Source organism: Pseudophryne corroboree, chromosome 11 (genome assembly GCF_028390025.1).
Source record: "Pseudophryne corroboree isolate aPseCor3 chromosome 11, aPseCor3.hap2, whole genome shotgun sequence".
NCBI lineage: Eukaryota > Metazoa > Chordata > Amphibia > Anura > Myobatrachidae > Pseudophryne > Pseudophryne corroboree.
The window spans coordinates 145041270-145060848 of record NC_086454.1 but is presented as its reverse complement, the minus strand read 5'-3'; the positions used below and the strand labels follow the sequence as shown (position 1 = coordinate 145060848).

Here is a 19579-nt window from a genome sequence, read left to right as displayed (position 1 = left end):
TGGTCGATCTGACTGAAAGATATGAACGATCTTGTTCATTAATGAACGAGATACCGTTCATATCTTTCAGTGTGGAGTCACCAGCGATGAACAATGCGCGGCCCCGCGCTCGTTCATCGCTGGTGCCCCATCGGCTGTGCATGCAGGCCAATATGGACGATCTCGTCCATATTTGCCTGCACTTCTATGGAGCCGCGTGACGGGGGCAGCTCGGCGGCGGATCGTTAAATGTGTAGGGCCCTTTTCTTTAGAAGCGAGTTTTAAACAAGTGAATTGCCCCCTAAAAATGTCATCCCATTCTACACTGCATAGACAGTACAGGACCGTAAACAAGGAAAATCATGGCAGCTCCCACTGTAACCAACCCATGTAATTCATAGTAAGATACTCACTGATCACTTTTACATGTATCATTAGATTAAGCTTTATTTTTGGGTCAAAGCTTGAACTCTCTTGCTGACTTTGCTACATACAGAGTAACAGCTTGAGCAAGAAGAAGTGCCCACAGGTCAACTGGCATAGTCTAGTCTTCACGCTAGGCTGTTTTAGCAGGGCGCTGCGTCCTGCCCGATTTTTAAAGGGCAAAATGCAACCTGCCCCTTTAGCAGCCTCATGCTAAAACAGCCTGCCGCCGCATGAATATATGCCGTACCATCTATTCATATTAATGAGAGAGTTTGGGGGAAGACCTGCACCGAACGCCTACATCTGTGATGTGGAAGGGGCCAGAACGCCCCCAATAGTGACGCCAGCGGGGGCTGCACCGCCTCCACCAACTAGCTGCACCTCCTTTTCGAGCAAGCTACCCTGCCCAGTAGCTTGGTGCCCTGTCCTGCCATAATCATGGGGGGTGGTGGGACACTAATATTCTGAATGTAGTACATTGTACCGTGATTGGACAGAATGTCTGATTATGCATTCAAATAGAAATTAACCTGTAAAGCCTTCAGAGACCAACCACTCACGGGTAACAGATATTTAGACTTAATTTATTGTCGTGAGCATCAGTGGGCTAAGCTTGTCGGCACTGTGACAGCCAAAGGCAGGGAATCTCTAAAAACTACACGCCACTGGGGTCGGTTCAGGGCGACTTGCTTGGTATTATCAGTATGGAAGTGCAATGGTTGAAGTTCTTGGGCAATCTGCTACAGCCATGTTTGCATTGGCGCATCACGTGCTATTTTCCATCAATCCGGGAATGTGTTATTTATGGCAATGTTGAATCTGCCATACTGTTAAATTGGTGAAGTAGAACTGCCAAATTGGCAATGCAGCTGTCGGGTCGCTACTAACCCAGAAGCCCTACATATGTGCAAGCAGAAATCTGCGATAAGTGCAACCTCAGGGCTAGTCACAGGAAGTCATTGAACTCTTGCGTAATAACTGAATCAGACCCACTATGTCGACCCTGTAATATACACAGGAACCGAACAACATTTACCTATTAAGTGTTTTACCAGGAATATACACAGGGAATGAGAAAAAAAAAAAAAAAGGAATCGACAATTACATTTATAAACATTTAAAAGAGCCAAATGATTGAAGAGTATCAATACGACAGCGGCACAGGGAAGTAGGCATAGGACAGCACAGGGAAGTAGGCATTTGCTGATCACAATGTTTCCTATAGGTGGCCCTCTATTGAGCATAGCTTGTGTCAGCTCCTCCCATATATCCTTGACTAAATTGTTGTTCGAAGGAGGCCAACTACATTATGCTGAATTCACAGTGGGGTTTTCAGTAAGACAGCACTCGCAATACTTTAAGTCCTCTATTAATACAGTACCACATATGCAGCTTAACGCAGATGAATAAACTATTGAGATTTATAAGTGTGACATATAAACATTGCTGTAGACACATCAAGAAAGCCAGTTAATGCAATGAAAACACAACCTTCTCAATTACACTGCAATGCAGGTTGGATCCAGGCAGAACATACAGTACCCCGGTACAGAGGTGTCCTCATAAAGCTTGCCTGGCTGTGTGTACGGGAAGTCCGCCGGCTGCCTGTACATTCGCAGCAGGGGGGGAGGGGGTGATTCAAATGCCCACCCAGCTGGGTTTCTTAACTGATAAGTTGAGTGGATGTACAGTGTGTATACTTACCTGGACCAGACACTCGGCAAAGCCCCGTACACAAGGGGAGAGATGTGTGCTGAGCAATCTAGCACAGACCGCTCAGCACACCTCTCTTCCGCCAATCTAGCATCGGCGATAGTATTGCGCGGGGCCGCGCATCGCTATCGCTGCAGGGCATAGTCAGATTGCTTAGAATTTAAGCACGGATCTCTCCGTGTGTACCCCTCTTTACACAGACTTTGACGTCCCAGATGTTTTCAGACAATCATTCCTCCTCACACAGAAAGCATGAGTCATGACAACCACAGTGTTTTCTGCAGTCATGCTGCACACAATGATGCATGGTGATGCAAATCTCCTACAGAGATGGCTTTAATGAGGTGTCTGCCAATTACCATAGCACTGACTTCGCACCTTTTCCCTTTTACCTTTTCCCTTGCACCGATAGATATTGGGAACTGAATTCCTCCCAACCAAATATCAAAAGTTCATACCTATACTTTTTTCGCGCTTTATCTCATGTAAATAAATGCATGAAAACCACATTACCAATAGGTCAAAAATAAGTTCTAAAATGTTAATGTTGCATTTAAAATTTATGAACTAGCATGGCCTGTTTTATATGCGTTAATATGTGCTAATAGTACAATATACTATTAGCAAAAGCAAAATGCAGGAAACACACACACACAAACAAAAGCATCAATAAATATGTTTAAAGTACTCATTGGGCTCTATTCAATTCAGCGCGGATTGAATAGTGCTGGGAATTAGCTTGCGATGCTATTCAATTCAGCGCGCTGTCATGTCAAGGAAGGCCGATTCTTGTGTACGAAAGAGGGCGTTTTGCCGCGAGAACCGGTATTCTCCGGCTAAAGTACCCCAGACGGTTGTGAGAAGAAATCCTCTTGTCGGGTGTCACAGCAAGCTGAACTGAACTGAACAGCACTGGGAGCTAATTCGAGCACATTATTCTTCATGTGTTTTAACCATTTTCCTGACCTGTGTGAACAAGTCCTAAATGTATTGTAACTAACATATATAACTGAATATTAACAGGCTAACAGCACTGAGGTCATGGGTTCGAATCCCACCATGGCCCTAACTGTGTGGAGTTTGTATATTCTCCCTGTACTTGCATGGGTTTCCTAAGGGTACTCCGGTTTCCTCCCACAATCCAAAAATATACTGGTAGGTTAATTGGCTCCCAACAAAATTAACCCTAGTGTGTATGTGTGTACATGTGGTAGGGAATATAGATTGTAAGCTCCACTGGGGCAGGGACTGATGTGAATGAGCAAATATTCTCTGTAAAGCGCTGCGGAATATGTGTGCTGGTAACCAACTTTATTTAGGTCTTAGCGGCCCTTGCTGCATGCAGTTCATACTTTTTCATAACTTGAATAACTGGTTTATCATGATAATTAATAATGTTAGATTTAGGTCAATATACACAAATGTTTGAGATCACAACTTACATTTGTGTTTAAATTTTAAATTACACTGGAGTTTTTTGAAGACTGTTGATGTACACATTAGTTTTATCTGCATTAAAAATTTGTACAAGCACATAACACACTTCAGTCAGCAAAAAAAAACCACAATGCAACTAGCCACGAGAATTACCAATACTGCAAAACCTGTAATATTGTCACAGCCAATTTCTCTTCAACAAACCATATGGTAACTCGAGAGATGGCAATGTTCAAACAGTAAATACATTTCTTCTGACAAAAAGTAACTTGCTGAATGTTATTGTTGCTCGACAGATGGTCAGATGGTGCAGAAGGGGGAATAATTTTACATATAAATAGCCTTTGTGCTGTGATTCAATTAAGGAAAAAAAAAAAAGAAGAAAAGGCATTGGCTCCGGAGACTTGAATTAACAGAGACTATGCCATTAAGGACCCTACACACTGACCGATTACATTGAAAGATATGAACGATACCGTTCATATCTTTCAGTGTTTAGGCACCAATGATGAACAATGTGCGGCCCCGCGCTCATTTATCATTGGTGTCGGCTCGCTTAAACATGCAAGCCAATATAGACAGACAATCTCGTCCATATTAGCATGCAGGACTATGGAGCCAGGTGACGGGGGGGGGGGAGTGAAGTAACTTAACTCCCCCCGTCACCCCCCCCCCCCCCCTTCCTCGCAGCCGGTTCACTCGTATCTGCCGTCGGGCAAGTGTGTAGGGCCCTTTAGTGTCAGGTGCAGTACATTTTAACATAGCCAGAAAAATTCTATCTTTGGTACTAATATTTACCAACTTGCATTATCCTATACCAGGAGTTTGGCAGATACTTTCTTTTCAGGTATAAAATGATAGGTTAGACATGTTACTAAATGCACATAGAGAATTGAACCATTAGATTGCCCAATAAGATAATGCATCAAAGGTGACCCTTATTAGGGGTCAATTCAATTGTTTTGAGCGTCTAAAAATTCTGTCTAAACAGGACTGTTTAGACGCCCAAACAATTGTCACTAATCAAATGTTGTTTGGGTACACATGTATATTGTGCATGTCGCACCCAAACACACCGGGTTTAGCTGCCTAAAAGGTGACGCCAAAAGAGGCGAGCCTGCACACAGTTTATCTCGCACCTCAGGAGGCTGGGAGGAAAAAATAAGAATTTACTTACCGATAATTCTATTTCTCGTAGTCCGTAGTGGATGCTGGGGACTCCGTAAGGACCATGGGGAATAGCGGCTCCGCAGGAGACTGGGCACAAAAGTAAAGCTTTAGAACTACCTGGTGTGCACTGGCTCCTCCCCCTATGACCCTCCTCCAAGCCTCAGTTAGGATACTGTGCCCGGACGAGCGTACACAATAAGGAAGGATTTTGAATCCCGGGTAAGACTCATACCAGCCACACCAATCACACCATATAACTTGTGATCTAAACCCAGTTAACAGCATGATAACAGAGGAGCCTCTAGAAAAGATGGCTCACTACAGCAATAACCCGATTTTTTGGTAACAATAACTATGTACCAGTATTGCAGACAATCCGCACTTGGGATGGGCGCCCAGCATCCACTACGGAGTACGAGAAATAGAATTATCGGTAAGTAAATTCTTATTTTCTCTGACGTCCTAGTGGATGCTGGGGACTCCGTAAGGACCATGGGGATTATACCAAAGCTCCCAAACGGGCGGGAGAGTGCGGATGACTCTGCAGCACCAAATGAGAGAACTCCAGGTCCTCCTCAGCCAGGGTATCAAATTTGTAGAATTTTACAAACGTATTTGCTCCTGACCAAGTAGCTGCTCGGCAAAGTTGTAAAGCCGAGACCCCTCGGGCAGCCGCCCAAGATGAGCCCACCTTCCTTGTGGAATGGGCTTTTACAGATTTTGGCTGTGGCAGGCCTGCCACAGAATGTGCAAGCTGAATTGTACTACAAATCCAACGAGCAATAGTCTGCTTAGAAGCAGGAGCACCCAACTTGTTGGGTGCATACAGAATAAACAACGAGTCAGATTTTCTGACTCCAGCCGTCCTGGAAACCTATATTTCCAGGGCCCTGACAACGTCTAGCAACTTGGAGTCCTCCAAGTCCCTAGTAGCCGCAGGCACCACAATAGGTTGATTCAGGTGAAAACGCTGAAAACCACCTTAGGGAGAAACGGAGGACAAGTCCTCAATTCCGCCCTGTCCGAATGGAAAATCAGATGAGGGCTTTTACAGGATAAAGCCGCCAATTCTGACACGCACCTGGCCCAGGCCAGGGCCAACAGCATGACCACTTTCCATGTGAGATATTTTAACTCCACATATTTAAGTGGTTCAAACCAATGTGACTTTTGGAACCCAAAAACTACATTTAGATCCCAAGGTGCCACTGGAGGCACAAAAGGAGGCTGTATATACAGTACCCCTTTCACAACGTCTGAACTTCAGGGACTGAAGCTAGTTCTTTTTGGAAGAAAATCGACAGGGCCGAAATTTGAACCTTAATGGACCCCCATTTCAGGCCCATAGACACTCCTGTTTGCAGGAAATGTAGGAATCGACCTAGTTGAAAATTCCTCCGTCGGGGCCTTACTGGCCTCGCACCACGCAACATATTTTCGCCAAATGCGGTGATAATGTTTTGCGGTTATATCTTTCCTGGCTTTGATCAGGATAGGAATGACTTCATCCGGAATGCCTTTCTCCTTCAGGATCCGGCGTTCAACCGCCATGCCGTCAAACGCAGCCGCGGTAAGTCTTGAAACAGACAGGGTCCTTGCTGGAGCAGGTCCCTTCTTAGAGGTAGAGGCCACGGATCCTCCGTGAGCATCTCTTGAAGTTCCGGTTACCAAGTCCTTCTTGGCCAATCCGGAGCCACGAATATAGTGCTTACTCCTCTCCATCTTATAATTCTCAGTACCTTGGGTATGAGAGGCAGAGGAGGGAACACATACACTGACTGGTACACCCACTGTGTTACCAGAGCGTCTACAGCTATTGCCTGAGGGTCCCTTGACCTGGCGCAATACTTGTCGAGTTTTATAAACATGTGGAAGACTTCTGGGTGAAGTCCCCACTCTCCCGGGTGGGGGTCGTGTCTGCTGAGGAAGTCTGCTTCCCAGTTGTCCACTCCCGGAATGAATACTGCTGACAGTGCTATCGCATGATTTTCCGCCCAGCGAAGAATCCTTGCAGCTTCTGCCTTGCCCTCCTGCTTCTTGTGTCACCCTGTCTGTTTACGTGGGTGACTGCCGTGATGTTGTCCGAATGGATCAACTCCGGGTGACCTTGAAGCAGAGGTCTTGCTGAGCTTAGAGCATTGTAAATGGCCCTTAGCTTCAGGATATTTATGTGAAGTGATGTCTCCAGGCTTGACCATAAGCTCTGGAAATTCCTTCCCTGTGTGACTGCTCCCCAGCCTCGCAGGCTGGCATCCGTGGTCACCAGGACCCAGTCCTGAATGTCGAATCTGCGGCCCTCTAGAAGATGAGCACTCTGCAACCACCACAGGAGAGACACCCTTGTGCTTGGTGACAGGGTTATCCGCTGATGCATCTGAAGATGCGACCCGGACCATTTGTCCAGCAGGTCCCACTGGAAAGTTCTTGCGTGGAATCTGCCGAATGGGATTGCTTCGTAGGAAGCCACCATTTTTCCCAGAACCCTTTCATTGATGTACTGAGACTTGGCTCGGTTATAGGAGGTTCCCGACTAGCTCGGATAACTCCCTGACTTTCTCCTCCGGGAGAAACACCTTTTTCTGGACTGTGTCCAGGATCATCCCTAGGAACAGAAGACGAGTCGTCGGAATCAGCTGCGATTTTGGAATATTGAGAATCCAATCGTGCCGCCGCAACACTACCTGAGATAGTGCTACACCGACCTCCAACTGTTCCCTGGATCTTACCCTTATCAGGGAATCGTCCAAGTAAGGGATAACTAAAATTCCCTTCCTTCGAAGAGTATCATCATTTCGGCCATTACCTTGGTAAAGACCCGGGGTGCCGTGGACCATCCATACGGCAGCGTCTGAAACGGATAGTGACAGTTCTGTACCACAAACCTGAGGTACCCTTGGTGAGAAGGGTAAATTGGGACATGAAGGTAAGCATCCTTGATGTCCCGAGACATCATGTAGTCCCCTTCTTCCAGGTTCGCAATCACTGCTCTGAGTGACTCAATCTTGAATTTGAACCTCCGTATGTAAGTGTTCAAGATTTTAGATTTAGAATCGGTCTCACCGAGCCGTCCGGCTTCGGTACCACAACAGTGTGGAATAATACCCCGTTCCCTGTTGCAGGAGGGGTACCTTGATTATCACCTGCTGGGAATACAGCTTGTGAATGGCTTCCAAAACTGCCTCATTGTCAGAGGGAGACATCGGTAAAGCCGACTTTAGGAAACGGCGAGGGGGAGACGTCTCGAATTCCAATTTGTACCCCTGAGATATCACCTGAAGGATCCAGGGGTCTAATTGCGAGTGAGCCCACTGCGCGCTGAAATTCATTGAGACGGGCCCCCACCGTGCCTGATTCTGCTTGTAAAGCCCCAGCGTCATACTGAGGGCTTGGCAGAGGCGGGAGAGGGCTTCTGTTCCTGGGAACTGGCTGATTTCTGCAGCCTTTTTCCTCTCCCTCTGTCACGGGGCAGAAATGAGGAACCTTTTTCCCGCTTGCCCACGAAAGGACTGCGCCTGATAATACGGCGTCTTCTTCTGTTGAGAGGCGACCTGGGGTACAAACGTGGATTTCCCAGCTGTTGCCGTGGCCACCAGGTCTGAAAGACCGACCCCAAATAACTCCTCCCCTTCTTCCAAATGCCGTTTGGAATCCGCATCACCTGACCACTGTCGTGTCCATAACCCTCTACTGGCAGAAATGGACAACGCACTTAGACTTGATGCCAGTCGGCAAATATTCCACTGTGCATCACGCATATATAGAAATGCATCTTTTAAATGCTCTATAGGCAATAATATACTGTCCCTATCTAGGGTATCAATATTTTCAGTCAGGGAATCCGACCACGCCAAACCAGCACTGCACATCCAGGCTGAGGCGATTGCTGGTCGCAGTATAACACCAGTATGTGTGTAAATACATTTTAGGATACCCTCCTGCTTTCTATCAGCAGTATCCTTAAGGGCGGCCATCTCAGGAGAGGGTAGAGCCCTTGTTCTTACAAGCGTGTGAGCGCTTTATCCACCCTAGGGGGTGTTTCCCAACGCACCCTAACCTCTGGCGGGAAAGGATATAATGCCAATAACATTTTAGAAATTATCAGTTGTTATCGGGGGAAACCCACGCATCATCACACACCTCATTTAATTTCTCAGATTCAGGAAAACTACAGGTAGTTTTTCCTCACCGAACATAATACCCCTTTTTGGTGGTACTCGTATTATCAGAAATGTGTAAAACATTTTTCATTGCCTCAATCATGTAACGTGTGGCCCTACTGGAAGTCACATTTGTCTCTTCACCGTCGACACTGGAGTCAGTATCCGTGTCGGCGTCTATATCTGCCATCTGAGGTAACGGGCGCTTTAGAGCCCCTGACGGCCTATGAGACGTCTGGACAGGCACAAGCTGAGTAGCCGGCTGTCTCATGTCAACCACTGTCTTTTATACAGAGCTGACACTGTCACGTAATTCCTTCCAACAGTTCATCCACTCAGGTGTCGACCCCCTAGGGGGTGACATCACTATTACAGGCAATCTGCTCCGTCTCCACATCATTTTTCTCCTCATACATGTTGACACAAACGTACCGACACACAGCACACACACAGGGAATGCTCTGATAGAGGACAGGACCCCACTAGCCCTTTGGGGAGACAGAGGGAGAGTTTGCCAGCACACACCAGAGCGCTATATATATACAGGGATAACCTTATATAAGTGTTTTTCCCCTTATAGCTGCTGTATTTTTAATACTGCGCGTAATTAGTGCCCCCCTCTCTTTTTTAACCCTTTCTGTAGTGTAGTGACTGCAGGGGAGAGCCAGGGAGCTTCCCTCCAACGGAGCTGTGAGGGAAAATGGCGCCAGTGTGCTGAGGAGATAGGCTCCGCCCCCTTCTCGGCAGCCTTCTCTCCCGTTTTTCTGTGTATTCTGGCAGGGGTTAAATTCATCCATATAGCCCAGGAGCTATATGTGATGAATTTTTTGCCATCCAAGGTGTTTTTATTGCGTCTCAGGGCGCCCCCCCCCAGCGCCCTGCACCCTCAGTGACCGGAGTGTGAAGTGTGCTGAGAGCAATGGCGCACAGCTGCAGTGCTGTGCGCTACCTTGTTGAAGACAGGACGTCTTCTGCCGCCGATTTTCCGGACCTCTTCTGTCTTCTGGCTCTGTAAGGGGGCCGGCGGCGCGGCTCTGGGACCTATCCATGGCTGGGCCTGTGATCGGTCCCTCTGGAGCTAATGTCCAGTAGCCTAAGAAGCCCAATCCACTCTGCACGCAGGTGAGTTCGCTTCTTCTCCCCTTAGTCCCTCGATGCAGTGAGCCTGTTGCCAGCAGGTCTCACTGAAGATAAAAAACCTAAAACTAAACTTTTCACTAAGCAGCTCAGGAGAGCCACCTAGTGTGCACCCTTCTCGTTCGGGCACAAAAATCTAACTGAGGCTTGGAGGAGGGTCATAGGGGGAGGAGCCAGTGCACACCAGGTAGTTCTAAAGCTTTACTTTTGTGCCCAGTCTCCTGCGGAGCCGCTATTCCCCATGGTCCTTACGGAGTCCCCAGCATCCACTAGGACGTCAGAGAAATGTGTTATCCGTGGTTGATGGGTGCCCGTACAGCAGAACAACTGAATTGCTGCCGTCGGGTGCCATCTAGTGGCAGCCTAACAAAAAAAAAAAATACAATTGAATTGGCACATATAAAGTAACATGGGGCATTTAATTTTTTTACTGCGCCCGCTCTCCCGTCTCCAGTGGTTGGTAATATTCAATTGTTTGTGGCGATGGGCATGAATGCTGCGGGTGCCCATCACTTATTATAAATGCACCAGGAGTAGTTGCATAATGTGGCTAAACCCATGAAAACTACTGGTGGCGCTAAGTTTTGGTGCCCGTAAGCCTGAGTTTGGGTAGATTATTGCTCACTATCTCAGGAGTGTGCAGGCAGAAATAATGGGCACCGTGGCACTCGTATCCATTGACACATATAAAGGAGTATCATCCGGTCACTGTAGACAGGGGCTGCAGCAGCGCAAAATCAGGATTTTGGTACTTACCGATAAATCCCTTTCTCCGATTCCACAGGGGCCACTGGAGTGTAGTTACAATGGGGAGATAGTAGGTGGTATTGGTAGCTGGCACTTTAAAAATTCTCACACTGTGGCTAGCTCCTCCCCTACTATCTCCCCTCCAAGCCAGTCTACGTTAAACTGTGCCCGAGGAGAGCTGTAATAAACAAACCGTAAGGTAGAGGAGGTTAACGACGCCCTGTAAACCAGGCGAACACAAACTAAACCTGGAACAGAACCTGACAAAAAACCAGGCTAGCCTGAACCCAACAAGCAGTCATATGGTGATCTGCAATCGTTAATCAAACAAAAATCAGGAGAAACAGCGCTGGGCGGGCGTCCAGTGGCCCCTGTGGAATCGGAGAAAGGGATTTATCGGTAAGTACCAAAATCCTGATTTCTCCTTCATCCACTAGGGGCCACTGGAGTGTAGTTACAATGGGGACGTCCCAGAGCTCCCAAAAAACGGGTGGGAAAGCGCTGAGAGTCCTGTAAAAACTGCTCGGCCAAACAGTGATGCAGAGGCCGTAAAAGTGTCAAACTTGTAGAATTTGACAAAACGAATGTCGGTTTGACCAAGTAGCCGCCCGACAAAATATTCATGGAGACCCCGCGGGCGGCTGCCCACGAAAGTCTTACAATGCGCGTAAAGCGCGCTGAAATGGAAAACGGAGGTTCCCTAGTAACCGCCAAGAAGACTGTCTGATGATCAGATGTATCCAACTGTCCAGCATATGCTGGGGCCCCGGCTATTTAGTACGGGAGCATCATCCAGAGCAAAGAAGAAAAAACACTTCATCGAATAGCCTGAGACCTCTGTAGAGAGAGTTGACGAGCCCTGACAACATTCAGAGAGGATTGAAAACCACTAGTGTCAGATTTATATGAAAAATGGACCTCCCCTCTGGAAGAAACGACCGCTGAGGCCGAAGCCGAGCCCGGGGAGTTGCCAATAGAGTACTCCCTGAACAAGAGGCCGAACTTACGGCCGCTAGGCTAATCTCATTTGGAAGAAAAGCGAAAAAGGCAGAGACCTAAAATTCCGGTCAGTGTGGTTTGAAGCGCAGCGGAGCAAAAAACCTCCCAGAGAAACCAAAGATGAATGGTAACTGGAAGAAGGGGGAAAAAACCCCTTTTATCTTCATTATGTTCCATAAAGTTTTCCCAAAGTGGCAAAAGCGAGAAGAGGTAATAGACTTCTGAAATCGGAGCCCAGTAGGCCTAACCGAACTAGGGAACTCCTCCCTTCTGAGGTCTCGTGAACAGTCACACGGGTAACCGAAACCAGTGTAAAATTGAACAAGGAGAAAAAAGGAGCCTGTTGAAGTAGACAGTCCAGTCGAGGTAGGAGCCAAGGCTCCTCTACTGACAACAGGCGTATCTGTATCTTCAAGTCATGCGTGGCCCAACCAGCGCCACCGAGAGGACTAGCACGCATAATCCCCTCCTGTGTTACTGAACATGAAGTAGAAATAGAAAAAGGAGGCAGGATAGAATAACCAGAAAACTCCCCGGAGCCCTGAGGGCCTCCACGGCTACTGCCGTCCGAGAGTAATAAAGGGTTAACGAGTCAGTCAGAACGCCCTGAGGTCGATCCGAAATCTCCGCCCACAGCGGACCAGCTGACAAAACTCCGGGGCATGTTCCCTCACCCAGGAGTCTGACCTGGTGGCTTGATCTGGAAACAAGATTGTTGTCCCCCGTTCCGAGAGGAATGGAGGCGACCACTCATTACGTCGCAACTTGACTGAAGAAATAGAGTCTCTGGTGCCGAGGAATGAAAAAACCTCTGACGGACCGTGTTGAGAAACGTCTATGCGGAGCATAAATTGGATCTGTGTCGAATCAGAAGCTCGTGGATCCTCCGGATATTCAGAAGCCACCTAATGTACAGAGTGGGATAGTAGCAGTAAATTGTCCCATTAGGGAACCAACGTCACCCACTGCCCCTGAAAAAGAGTTATTCTGTTATCTTTCTAAACTCTGTGGGAGCGGAAGAGAGAAGAGTAAAGGACTTACAGTGAAAATGAGAATCCTGTTAAGGGGGAATCTGAGAAAAGCCTGTCCAACGGAAATCAGTAAACAGGCATCTCTGAAGACAAGGGACACGTAAAACTCCCTTTCTTGTTTAAACTAGCAATCACAGACTAAAAGGATTGTAAGGCCAGAATAGGCCTGTCCGAGCCACTTGGCTTCGGAACGTGAAAAGAAAACAAAGGCCTGAGAACTGTCCTAATTCAAATGATATGTGAAAAACAGGGATCAACACCCTTTGCGGTTAGAAACCTATGGAGCGCAGCCTGCAGTATGACTCTCTTGTCATCGTAAATCAGCCGACCTATGCCGAGGGACTCCTGAGACGGTTGTAACCGCCCAAGCCTTCTCCCATCGACCTGCGCCTACCCTGGGACCCTGCAGGTGTAATGGGTGTATAGGATGACATAAAATCAGACTGGACTGAGGATGTTGAACCTCTGCTTCAGCCTTTTTACCCTGAGAACCCCTGGCGACGAAGATATCACCCGTGTGGAGTCAAAAACCTGAAAGGGCACGAAAAAATCTAAAGGGAAGACCAGTAAAGGTCTGTCTTGGAGCTGGGGCAGTAGTAGGAGAAATCAAAGTGGACCTACCTCCATTGGTTCAAGAAATCCTGCAGAAAGTTCCTTCCCCAGAACCATCTGCCCCGTAGGATTTCATGTTTACTTGTCACTGTCGCAGCCCCAGAGGTCGTCTGGTTAAGACAGCCCAAGCGAAGATGCAGGGTCCGAGTCTGTAGACATGGAGACCTCCAAGGAACATAAAGCAGAATCGTGATTCTGACCTGTATCAAAGTATCAATTGATCCTGATGCGAAGCATCCTGTAACCTAGAGGACAATTGTTCCCCAACCTACCTGCTCCGGATACGGTAGAACCATGCTGCCGCATATGTCGATGGATCCCTGAGCAAGGTTGCCTCAGGAAAACGGCGGCTTGATGGACCGGCGATACACCGAGGTGTATACCCTAGAGAGGTTCTGATACCATCTCCTGCCATCTGCGGGGAAAAGATAGGAAAACAAACCTTGTTTGATACCTGATATTGTGTATTCGGGTGTCTGTCGGCCGCCTACCGGAGCCTGCCCAGCTCATCCGAAACTGAACCAGTCGCTGTCATTTTCGTCAATGGCGTGGAACCCTGATGGACTTGACGTGTCCTCCTCCTTTACCTGCAGTATCAGATGAACTGCTGTATTATGTACCTGTATATTCTGAGACACTGGTTCAGATCCACAGAAAACAGACATCAGTAATGCATGGAATGTTAGCAAAGTTTCTTTTTGGAAAGGTGTGTTTGGTCCCGCTGTGATTTGATCCTGTGACCTTGGAAACCAAAGTCCAAGGGCTTACCTGATGAGTTATTGTCTGGTTAATAGTGACATTACCTGCATCATTGATCAAACAGGGGTGTGCAGGTGCGTGGAGGGCGAAGCAGATGGCTCCGCCGCATACTTCACACCTAAGAGGGAATTCTTCGACTATCCCAGGAGAGACAAACGAAAGGAGAAAAGGTGGGTTAAATAAACAGAGCCCTACGTAAGGTGTGCACTATAATGTGTAGTGACCGATACGATTAAAATAAACTTTCTGGAGCAGCGGAGACCTGAACCAGCAACGCTGCGCTGTGGGACAGGAGTCTTAGCCCTAGGCTATAGGAGTTCTCCTTAAAGTTTTGTTTGGATTCAAACCCCTGTTCAGATACCCGCTACTAGCGTACTGAGCCGCAGCGCTATTTGTCTTATGCCTTACACGCATTCCACAATTACAAATAGCATTAGTAACTAGTGACAACAAGGAATAATAAAGGGAAGGCAACACCCCGCCCTGTATTTAGTGTACCGCTAATTAAGGTGCACCAGATGTTTCTCTGAGGTTCCGCTGGCTTTTCAAAATGGTGACCAGCCTGTGAGAAAGATGGGGGAAAATGTTATGTGCAAGATGTTGTTATTAGAAAACATTGCGGAAGTAGCCTACAGCACCTGGTATTCCCAGGCGGTCTCCCATCCAAGTACTAACCGGGCCTGACCCTGCTTAGTTTCCGAGATCAGACGAGATCGGGCGTGTTCAGGGTGGTGTGGCCATAGGCTTTTATCCCCTATATCTGGTATTTTATGGATTTATCTATATACATACCTACACGCACTTAAATATATATATCTATATATATACATGCACAAACATAACTATATATGTATATATACACACACACCGTAGGTAAATAAATACTGCACAGTAGATCCTTTTAATTATTATTGAGCTGAGTCCCAGCTACTGTAATAGAGCAGGTTCCCTGATTTGCAAGTAGGAAAATGCTGGGTAGAGGACTCTACTGCAGGAGGAATGTATCTATATTTCAGCAGCCTGAAGTATCGAAAAGTTACAAATCCCAGAGCTGTTGCCTAGCGACGGGGAGACCTGGGAGCCCGCTGAGTAAAGCAGGTTAACTGTTAATATACCTGGGACTTTATTTGTATTTGTCTCTGAGTATGCAAGATTAGCCCACTGGGCTATAGGAGACACTGCAAATATGAAGCCAGGTCTGTGCATGGAGGAAATGGCCGCCAGAGTGAAACTCCTCTGGGCTATGCGATAAAATCTATATAGTGGATAACTGGATTAGTGCTGAGCCACTCTGACTATATCACATTCTCCTCAGCACCATGTGCATTAAACTCACATAAATGCCTATTACACTATAACAGTGGCCGGGGAGCGGAGAATGCTGAGCCCGCTGTACAGAGCGGGAGTTAGCTCCGCCCCCCGGCTATGGCGCCTTATTGCAAAACTAAGCGGGAAGCGAGCTGTACCCTCCGCTGGGCCTGCGAGTCACCGCCGGGGAGCGCTGAGCGCTGAGCCCGCTATACAGCGCTAGTAGAGCCCTGTATCTGCTAGCCGCCGCCGGGGAGTGTTGCGCTGAACAGAGCGCGAGTCGCCGCCTGGGAGCAGGGAGCGCTGAGCTCGCTCTACAGAGCGGGACTTAGCTCCGCCCCCTCCGTACAAGGCGCCAAATTTAAACATTGCTTTGCGCTCGAGCGGGATCCCTGTGCCGGCTCTGTGAGTCGCGCTGAGTGGGGATCTGTGCGGGGGGTGCGGGGAGCTGGGGGAGCAGAGGGTTATCAGAATGACACACACCCGTTTTTCAGTCAGGGTTGTATAAACACATACTCAGCCTCCCCCAATCATCCTGTCTGTTTCTCCATGAGGAGGACAGGTAAGGATACAATAAAGTACATTACAGCCCCAGAGAGCCCTTCTGGAGTGGGTTGTACAACAATAAACAGTGCATTGCTCTAAAAACATACATAGCCACCACAAATAAAGTATACTTCACTCACCACTGTGTTCTTGGTGGATCGGCCCCGACACACGCCGCACGCAGCGGCGTCCAGCCGGAATCTTCTGTGGTGGGGTGGTCCCGACACAAGCCGCACGCAGCGGTGTCCGACCATTTTTTGATACTCACCGCTGCCATGCTGCCGGAATCTTCTGCTGGATGGAGTGGCCGCGACACGCGCCGCACGCAGCGGTGTCCGCCAACTCAGGAGAGCTCAGTGTCTCCCTCAGCCGGGGCCCATCCCTAGCCGCACGCAGCTGCGATGGGACCCCGCCGGCAGCTCCCACGGTGCAGACTGGCAGTGGCAGAGCTGCCAGTCTGTGAGTGTGTGTAAGAAAAATAAAATAATAAAGAAAAAAGAAGAAAATTCTTCAGCTAAACCCAAGTGAACCAGCTACCTCGGGCACTTAACTAAGACTGGCTTGGAGGGGAGATAGTAGGGGAGGAGCTAGCCACAGTGTGAGAATTTTTAAAGTGCCAGCTACCAATACCACCTACTATCTCCCCATTGTAACTACACTCCAGTGGCCCCTAGTGGATGAAGGAGAAACAGTTGAATTCCCCCTTATTGTCATTGCTATCAAAATACTTAGGGCACCACCAGTAATTTCAAGCTTCTACTCATGCATCATTATCTTTCTGCCACCTCAACTTACTGGTTGGTAATCTTGTTTGAAATAGCTTGACACTGTTACTTGTGTTGATCATCATTGCGAATGCAGGGTACACACTTGGCCAAAGGATGGGCCTTCCGGAGAACCCAACGACCAATGGGTTTACCAATATGTCTGGCCACAGGAACCAGTAGTGAAGGCATTGTCGGTGGCTCCTGTGGCCAGCATATGGGTCGGCTGGTTGCCTGTAGATATATCACATCTGCTGTGGTGCACGGCCGAAGCAACATATCTGTGAATGACGTGGTTCACAGATATATCTGGTGTACACACTGGCATATGATTGGCAGGATATATTGGAAAGCATGTACATAGCATTAGACTGTCCTATACAATGCATTAACGACTGTATCTGCCTTTCTTCTGTTCGTGTGTCAGAAATTAGAATAAAGGTTCTATTTAAAAACAAAACAAAGACTTAGAAAAGTAGGTGAAGAAGGTATGACAGCAGTGCAGGCTCCAGAAAAGATCATACAATTTCCAAGCTCTGCCAGCCACGTGCTCAAAAGGAAATTGCAAAATGTAAACAGGAAGCAATTTGAATAATAAAGACCAAGGTTGTAGCATCTCACTAACAAGTTGCATTTGCAATATATAACTTAATAGATTGCTATTGTAATCTAGTAAAGCAATTTAATACATGAAAAACAACTTGTAAAAATGTTTTACTCTACTTTATATTAAAGAGAACCTGTCAAGCAGTTATGAATAATCTAGCATTAACAGTATATATATTTGAGGTAAAGCATAATTATGTACAACCTACAATTATAAGCACTCTCACCATTTTAGCACTCTTGCCGCTTTTAATTAAATAAGCCATCCCTCTTTATCTAGCGCTTATGCGGTTTACACATACGTGCCAAGGAACGATATATTGCACAGTGCAGGGCTCAACAAATTTTTACAAATTCTAGGAGCCAGATTAAAAGTTAAAGAGCCACACCATCGTCCGCAACCAAAATACATGAAAATTTCTATAGAATATCACTGATATCCCTTCAATGCCCCTTCGGCTTCCCCGCATGCCATCAGACCAAGATATAGTATCGTTGTCAGTGACCCCAATACATAGTATACCACACCACAGCGACTCCAATACATAGTATGCCACAGCGCAGTGACCCCAATATATAGCATTCCACACCGCAGTGCCCCCCAATACATAGTATGCCACACCGCAGTGCCCCCCAATACATAGTATGCCACACCGCAGTGCCCCCCCAATACATAGTATGCCACACCGCAGCGCCCCCCAAAACATAGTATGCCACACCGCAGTGCCCCCCCAATACATAGTACAGTGTTCCCCCTAGGATGAGGCAGGGGCAGAGCGCCGGAGTTCGGGGGCACATTGGTGCTCGCCCGGAACGGGGGCGCGGCCATGCAAATTAGGGGGCATGGCCACACACCCGTCATTTTAGTGGGCGGTGCGGCCCACAGACGCTACTGTAGAGGGCGTCTGTGGCCGGCAACGTCACTTTTGGGGGCGTGCCCAGCACTTCGGTCGGTGCTGGGCTTCACCCAGCTCTCTCCCAATGCGTGAATGGATGCCGCGCGCATGCGCATGGCATTTTTACACGCTGGGAGGGCAGGAAGCGGGCGGCTGTTTTAGCAGGGCGCCGCAAAAGGGGCAGGGCGGGTTTTGCCTTCTAAAAAACGGGCAGGGCGCGGCGCCCTGCTAAAACAGCCTAGAGTGAACACTATAGTATGCCACACCGCAGTGCCCCCCAATACATAGTATAACAACAGTTGTATGCCACACTGGTGCTCCCAATACATAGTATGCCACAGCAGTTTGAGTATGAAATGCCGGCTGTTGGGATGCCGGCAGTCAGGAGACAGTCGAAATCCAGACAAGGGACGGTAAGCAGTCTAACCCTCCTCTTACCCCATGCCTCCCTTTTGGGTGCAAAACACTAACCATCATCCCCCGCAGACTAACCCTGACCCCCCCCTGGTGGTGCCCAACCCTAACCCTCCTCCCCTTCCCCCCCCGCACCCTAACCTTAAGTCCCCTGGGGTTGTCTGACAGTCGGGATTGTAACCACATCCCATCACAGGACAGTGCCCCCAATACATAGTATACAACTATACAAGCACATGACAGACTTGTCTTCATTTGCATGAATACCGCTGGATGCGATAGACATACAGTATGGAGTGAACAGAGCAGGGTTTCGTTTCTACATTAAACTTTGCACTCATCACTGGCTGGCCGGGGTCTCTGCAAATCTGATCACCAGGTGTAAAATTTTAGTTGATTCGGGCATCCATTAGTATAGATGCTCCTAAAAGCACCAGGATTAGTCGCACAAAGCGGCTAAACACGTGCCCAAATGGACTTTACACACAAAATGCAAAGCTAATGAACAGAAGAGAAATCTAAATCAATTCAATATTTGGTTTGACCACCCTTTGCCTTCAAAACAGCATCAATGCTAGGTACACTTGCACAGTTTTTCAAGGAACTCTGCAGGGAGGATGCTCCAAACAATTTGGAGAACAAATCTTCTGTGGATGTAGGCCTGCTCAAATCCTTCTGTCTCTAAGTAATCCCAGACAGACTCGATGATGTTGAGATCAAGGTTATGTGGGGCCATATTATCACTTCCAGGACTCCTTGTTCATTTTTACACTGAAGATAGCTCTTAATGACATTAGCTGTATGTGTGGGTCGTTGTCCTGCTGCAGAATAAATTTGGAGCCAATTATACGCCTCCCTGATGGTATTTGCATGATGGA

General features: G+C 47.7%; 1 protein-coding gene, 1 long non-coding RNA gene and 1 other non-coding gene across 6 annotated transcripts in view; 1 reads left to right on the top strand and 2 right to left on the bottom strand.

Moving 5' to 3' along the window:
• LOC134969157 (uncharacterized) overlaps positions 1-19579 on the top strand; it is a 66911-nt gene that overhangs the window by 8337 nt on the left and 38995 nt on the right. The gene's annotated exons all lie outside the window — the stretch shown is intronic.
• The window catches only part of MARK2 (microtubule affinity regulating kinase 2), a 385864-nt gene that overhangs the window by 347952 nt on the left and 18333 nt on the right, over positions 1-19579 (bottom strand). The gene's annotated exons all lie outside the window — the stretch shown is intronic.
• Positions 14794-14912, bottom strand: LOC134970421 (5S ribosomal RNA). Its single transcript, XR_010189774.1, has one exon. It is a non-coding gene; the product is annotated as a 5S ribosomal RNA (ribosomal RNA).